Below are 8,651 nucleotides of genomic sequence, written 5' to 3' on the forward strand. Positions count from 1 at the left end.
TATCCCCACTGGAAGGGTCTCATGAGTCACGTGTGGCGGCAGATTTTTTTTTTTTTTTTTTTAAGTGGAAATAAGAAGGCTTTATTGAAAATCAAGCTGTAAGGCAAAAGTCCAAACGGATGGCTAAACCGAAGCAGGGTCTTGCGAAGCCAGAGGTCAGGAACCAGAAGGGTAGTCAGACGAAGCCTGGATCAGGAACCAGCAGGGTAGTCAGACGAAGCATGGATCAGGAACCAGCAGGGTAGTCAGACGAAGCAAGGATCAGGAACCAGAAGCAGCAGCAGTCTTAGAAGCATGTGAACACAGGAGGACCAAGCAAGGAACTGAAGCCACAGACCTCCTATATATATGAGCAGGCATCCAGCTCCTCCCAGTGGGAAGGAGAAGCCACAGGGTGGGAGGCTACAAGAAACCCAGAAACCAAGATGGCCGCCAGCACATGTCAAACGAAGGAGAACAGCAAGAAGGTAAGACCATGACATGCCTCCTATGTACAGGAATATAACTACTATAATACTGCTCCTATGTACAGATATAACTACTATAATACTGCCCTATGTACAAGAATATAACTACTATAATACTGCTCCTATGTACAAGAATATAACTACTATAATACTGCTCCTATGTACAAGAATATAACTACTATAATACTGTCTGTACAAGAATATAACTACTATAATACTGCTCCTATGTACAAGAATATAACTACTATAATACTGCTCCTATGTACAAGAATATAACTACTATAATACTCCTATGTACAAGAATATAACTACTATAATACTGCTCCTATGTACAAGAATATAACTACTATAATACTGCTCCTATGTACAAGAATATAACTACTAATACTGCTCCTATGTACAAGAATATAACTACTATAATACTGCTCCTATGTACAAGAATATAATACTATAATACTGCTCCTATGTACAAGAATATAACTACTAAATACTGCTCCTATGTACAAGAATATAACTACTATAATACTGCTCCTATGTACAAGAATATAACTACTATAATACTGCTCCTATGTACAAGAATATAACTACTATAATACTGCTCCTATGTACAAGAATATAACTACTATAATACTGCTCCTATGTACAAGAAATATAACTACTATAATACTGCTCCTATGTACAAGAATATAACTACTATAATACTGCTCCTATGTACAAGAATATAACTACTATAATACTGCTCCTATGTACAAGAATATAACTACTATAATACTGCTCCTATGTACAAGAATATAACTACTATAATACTGCCTATGTACAAGAATATAACTACTATAATACTGCTCCTATGTACAAGAATATAACTACTATAATACTGCTCCTATGTACAAGAATATAACTACTATAATACTGCTCCTATGTACAAGAATATAACTACTATAATACTGCTCCTATGTACAAGAATATAACTACTATAATACTGCTCCTATGTACAAGAATATAACTACTATAATACTGCTCCTATGTACAAGAATATAACTACTATAATACTGCTCCTATGTACAAGAATATAACTACTATAATACTGCTCCTATGTACAAGAATATAACTACTATAATACTGCTCCTATGTACAAGAATATAACTACTATAATACTGCTCCTATGTACAAGAATATAACTACTATAATACTGCTCCTATGTACAAGAATATAACTACTATAATACTGCTCCTATGTACAAGAATATAACTACTATAATACTGCTCCTATGTAGAATATAACTACTATAATACTGCTCCTATGTACAAGAATATAACTACTATAATACTGCTCCTATGTACAAGAATATAACTACTATAATACTGCTCCTATGTACAAGAATATAACTACTATAATACTGCTCCTATGTACAAGAATATAACTACTATAATACTGCTCCTATGTACAAGAATATAACTACTATAATACTGCTCCTATGTACAAGAATATAACTACTATAATACTGCTCCTATGTACAAGAATATAACTACTATAATACTGCTCCTATGTACAAGAATATAACTACTATAATACTGCTCCTATGTACAAGAATAAACTACTATAATACTGCTCCTATGTACAAGAATATAACTACTATAATACTGCTCCTATGTACAAGAATATAACTACTATAATACTGCTCCTATGTACAAGATATAACTACTATAATACTGCTCCTATGTACAAGAATATAACTACTATAATACTGCTCCTATGTACAAGAATATAACTACTATAATACTGCTCCTATGTACAAGGAATATAACTACTATAATACTGCCTCCTATGTACAAGAATATAACTACTATAATACTGCTCCTATGTACAAGAATATAACTACTATAATACTGCTCCCTATGTACAGAATATAACTACTATAATACTGCTCCTATGTACAAGAATATAACTACTATAATACTGCTCCCTATGTACAAGAATATAACTACTATAATACTGCCTCCTATGTACAAGAATATAACTACTATAATACCTGCTCACTATGTAAAGAAATAACTACTATAATACTGCTCCTATGTACAAGAATATAACTACTATAATACTGCTCCTATGTACAAGGAATATAACTACTATAATACTGCTCCTATGTACAGAATATAACTACTATATACTGCATCCTATGTACAAGAATATAACTACTATAATACTGCCCCTATGTACAAGAATATAACTACTATAATACTGCTCCTATGTACAAGAATTAACTACTATAATACTGCTCCCTATGTACAAGAATATAACTACTATAATACTGCCTCCTATGTACAAGAATATAACTACTATAATACTGCTCCTATGTACAAGAATATAACTACTATAATACTGCTCCTCTGTACAAGAATATAACTACTATAATACTGCTCCTATGTACAAGAATATAACTACTATAATACTGCTCCTATGTACAAGAATATACTACTATAATACTGCCTCCTATGTACAAGAATATAACTACTATAATACTGCCTCCTATGTACAAGAATATAACTACTATAATACTGCTCCCTATGTACAAGAATATAACTACTATAATACTGCTCCTATGTACAAGAATATACTACTATAATACTGCTCCTATGTACAAGAATATAACTACTATAATACTGCCTCCTATGTACAGAATATAACTACTATAATACTGCTCCTATGTACAAGAATATAACTACTATAATACTGCCTCCTATGTACAAGAATATAACTACTATAATACTGCCTCCTATGTACAAGAATATAACTACTATAATACTGCCTCCTATGTACAGGAATATAACTACTATAATACTGCTCCTATGTACAAGAATATAACTACTATAATACTGCTCCTATGTACAAGAATATAACTACTATAATACTGCCCCTATGTACAAGAATATAACTACTATAATACTGCTCCTATGTACAAGAATATAACTACTATAATACTGCCTCCTATGTACAAGAATATAACTACTATAATACTGCTCCTATGTACAAGAATATAACTACTATAATACTGCTCCTATGTACAAGATATAATACTATAATACTGCTCCTCTGTACAAGAATATAATACTGCTCCTATGTACAGAATATAACTACTATAATACTGCTCCTATGTACAAGAATATAACTACTATAATACTGCTCCTATGTACAAGAATATAACTACTATAATACTGCCTCCTATGTACAAGAATATAACTACTATAATACTGCTCCTATGTACAAGAATATAACTACTATAATACTGCCTCCTATGTACAAGAATATAACTACTATAATACGGCTCCTATGTACAAGAATATAACTACTATAATACTGCTCCTATGTACAAGAATATAACTACTATAATACTGCCTCCTATGTACAAGAATATAACTATTAATACTGCTCCTATGTACAAGAATATAACTACTATAATACTGCTCCTCTGTACAAGAATATAACTACTATAATACTGCTCCTATGTACAAGAATATAACTACTATAATACTGCCTCCTATGTACAAGAATATAACTACTATAATACTGCCTCCTATGTACAAGAATATAACTACTATAATACTGCTCCTCTGTACAAGAATATAACTACTATAATACTGCTCCTATGTACAAGAATATAACTACTATAATACTGCTCCCTATGTACAAGAATATAACTACTATAATACTGCCTCCTATGTACAAGAATATAACTACTATAATACTGCTCCTATGTACAAGAATATAACTACTATAATACTGCTCCTATGTACAAGAATATAACTACTATAATAATGCTCCTATGTACAAGAATATAACTACTATAATAATGCTCCTATGTACAGAATATAACTACTATAATACTGCTCCTATGTACAGGGAAATATACTACTATATACTGCTCCTATGTACAAGAATATAACTATATAATACTGCTCCTAGGTACAAGAATAAACTACTATAATACTGCTCCTCTGTACAAGAATAAACTACTATATACTGCCTCCTATGTACAAGAATATAACTACTATAATACTGCCTCCTATGTACAGGAATATAACTACTATAATACTGCTCCTATGTACAAGAATATAACTACTAGTAATACTGCTCCTCTGTACAAGAATATAACTACTATAATACTGCTCCTATGTACAAGAATATAACTACTATAATACTGCCTACCTATGTACAAGAATATAACTACTATAATACTGCTCCTCTGTACAAGATATAACTACTATAATACGGCTCCTATGACAAGAATATACCTACATAATACTTGCTCCTATGTACAAGAATATAACTACTATAATACTGCTCCTATGTACAAGAAATATAACTACTATAATACTGCTCCTATGTACAAGAATATAACTACTATAATACTGCATCCTATGTACAAAGAATTAACTAACTACTATAATACTGCTCCTCTGTACAAGAATATAACTACTATAATACTGCTCCTATGTACAAGAATAACTACTATAATATGCTCCTCTGTACAAGAATATAACTACTATACTACTGCTCCTAAACTACTAATACTGCCTCCTAGTACAAGAATATAACTGACTATAATACTGCTCCTATGTACAAGAATATAACTACTATAATACTGCTCCTATGTACAAGAATATAACTACTATAATATGCCTCCTATGTACAAGAATATAATACTATAATACTGCCTCATGTACAAGAATATAACTACTATAATACTGCTCCTATGTACAAGAATATAACTACTATAATACGCTCCTCTAGTACAAGAATATAACTACTATAATACTGCCCTCTAGTACAAGAATATAACTACTATAATACTGCCTCCTATGTACAAGAATATAACTACTATAATACTGCTCCTATGTACAAGAATATAACTACTATAATACTGCCTCCTATGTACAAGAATATAACTCATAATACTGCTCCTATGTACAAGAATATAATACTATAATACTGCTCCTATGTACAAGAATATAACTACTATAATACTGCTCCTATGTACAAGAATATAACTCCTATAATACTGCTCCTATGTACAAGAATATAACTACTATAATACTGCCTCCTATGTACAAGTACTATAACTACTATAATACTGCTCCTATGTACAAGAATATAACTACTATTAATATGCTCCTATGTCCAAGAATATAACTACTATAATACTGCTCCTCTGTACAAGAATATAACGACTATAATACTGCTCCTATGTACAAGAATATAACTACTATAATACTGCTCCTATGTACAAGAATATAACTACTATAATTACTGCTCCTAGTACAAGAATATACATACTATAATACTGCTCCTCTGTACAAGAATTACCTTACTATTATACTGCTCCTATGTACAAGAATATAACTACTATAATACTGCTCCTATGTACAAGAATATAACATACTATAATACTGCTCTAGTACAAGAATATAACTACTATCATACTGCCTCCTAGTACAAGACTATACCTACTATAATACTGCTCCTAGTACAAGAATATAACTACTATAATACTGCCTCCTATGTACAAGAATATAACTACTAAATACTGCTCCTATGTACAAGAATATAACTACTATAATACTGCCTCCTATGTACAGGAATATAACTACTATACTACTGCTCCTATGTACAAGAATATAAATACTATAATACTGCCTCCTATGTACAAGGACTATAAATACTATACTACTGCTCCTATGTACAAGAATCTAACTACTATAATACTGCCTCCTATGTACAAGAATATAACTACTATAATACTGCCTCCTATGTACAAGAATATAACTACTATAATACTGCTCCTATGTACAAGAATATAACTACTATAATACTGCTCCTATGTACAAGAATATAACTACTATAATACTGCTCCTATGTACAAGAATATAACTACTATAATACTGCTCCTATGTACAAGAATATAACTACTATAATACTGCCTCCTATGTACAAGAATATAACTACTATAATACTGCCTCCTATGTACAAGAATATAACTACTATAATACTGCTCCTATGTACAAGAATATAACTACTATAATACTGCTCCTATGTACAAGAATATAACTACTATAATACTGCTCCTATGTACAAGAATATAACTACTATAATACTGCTCCTATGTACAAGAATATAACTACTATAATACTGCTCCTATGTACAAGAATATAACTACTATAATACTGCCTCCTATGTACAAGAATATAACTACTATAATACTGCTCCTATGTACAAGAATATAACTACTATAATACTGCCTCCTATGTACAAGAATATAACTACTATAATACTGCTCCTATGTACAAGAATATAACTACTATAATACTGCTCCTATGTACAAGAATATAACTACTATAATACTGCTCCTATGTACAAGAATATAACTACTATAATACTGCCTCCTATGTACAAGAATATAACTACTATAATACTGCTCCTATGTACAAGAATATAACTACTATAATACTGCCTCCTATGTACAAGAATATAACTACTATAATACTGCCTCCTATGTACAAGAATATAACTACTATAATACTGCTCCTATGTACAAGAATATAACTACTATAATACTGCCTCCTATGTACAAGAATATAACTACTATAATACTGCCTCCTATGTACAAGAATATAACTACTATAATACTGCTCCTATGTACAAGAATATAACTACTATAATACTGCTCCTATGTACAAGAATATAACTACTATAATACTGCCTCCTATGTACAAGACTATAACTACTATAATACTGCTCCTATGTACAAGAATACAACTACTATAATACTGCTCCTCTGTACAAGAATATAACTACTATAATACTGCTCCTATGTACAAGAATATAACTACTATAATACTGCCTCCTATGTAGAAGAATATAACTACTATAATACTGCTCCTATGTACAAGAATATAACTACTATAATACTGCCTCCTATGTACAAGAATATAACTACTATAATACTGCTCCTATGTACAAGAATATAACTACTATAATACTGCCTCCTATGTACAAGAATATAACTACTATAATACTGCTCCTATGTACAAGAATATAACTACTATAATACTGCCTCCTATGTACAAGAATATAACTACTATAATACTGCTCCTATGTACAAGAATATAACTACTATAATACTGCCTCCTATGTACAAGAATATAACTACTATAATACTGCTCCTATGTACAGGAATATAACTACTATAATACTGCTCCTATGTACAATAATATAACTACTATAATACTGCTCCTATGTACAATAATATAACTACTATAATACTGCCTCCTATGTACAAGAATATAACTACTATAATACTGCTCCTATGTACAAGAATATTACTACTATAATACTGCTCCTATGTACAAGAATATAACTACTATAATACTGCTCCTATGTACAAGAATACAACTACTATAATACTGCTCCTCTGTATTACTATGTAAGGTAAAGAAGGGTTTCTGAGGTTTAGAGTTTCCTGTTTTTCCAATTATATTTTACACCTTTGAAACCCCTTTAAAGGGCTTCTGTCCCCCCCCTAAAGTCATTTTTCATTTGTTGGCTACTTATAATCCTATACTGCGATTTATCACTATATAGCGCTCTTACTCTTTTTCGTTCAGTCGTTTCTTCTAAAAACGGCACTTTTATAATATGTAAATGAGCTCTTTACCAGCAGTAGGCGGTTACTTGCTGGTAGCCGCCGCATCCTCCTCTCATAATGACGCCCCCTCCTCCTGCTGATTGACAGGGCCAGCGAGCGCTCTCCTCCTCTGGCCCTGTCTGCCTTCTAAATCTCACGCCTGCGCCGCACCGGTCTTCAGTCGGCGCAGGCGCACTGAGAGGAGGACGCTCGCTCAGCCGCTCCATCCTCAATGCGCCTGCGCCGATGACGTCACATCTACACCCGGCACAGGCACATTGAGGATGGAGCAGCCGAGCGAGCGTCCTCCTCTCAGTGCGCCTGCTACCAGTAAGTAACCGCCTACTTGCTGGTAGAGAGCTCATTTACATATTATAAAAGTGCCGTTTTTTTAAGAAACTACTGAATGAAAAAGAGTAAGAGCGCTATATAGTGATAAATCGCAGTATACGGATTATAAGTAGCCAAAAAATAAAAAATGATAGAAGCCCTTTAATTTCTTCCCG

The sequence above is a fragment of the Bufo gargarizans genome, unplaced genomic scaffold (assembly GCF_014858855.1).
Source record: "Bufo gargarizans isolate SCDJY-AF-19 unplaced genomic scaffold, ASM1485885v1 original_scaffold_1491_pilon, whole genome shotgun sequence".
Classification (NCBI taxonomy): Eukaryota; Metazoa; Chordata; class Amphibia; order Anura; family Bufonidae; genus Bufo; species Bufo gargarizans.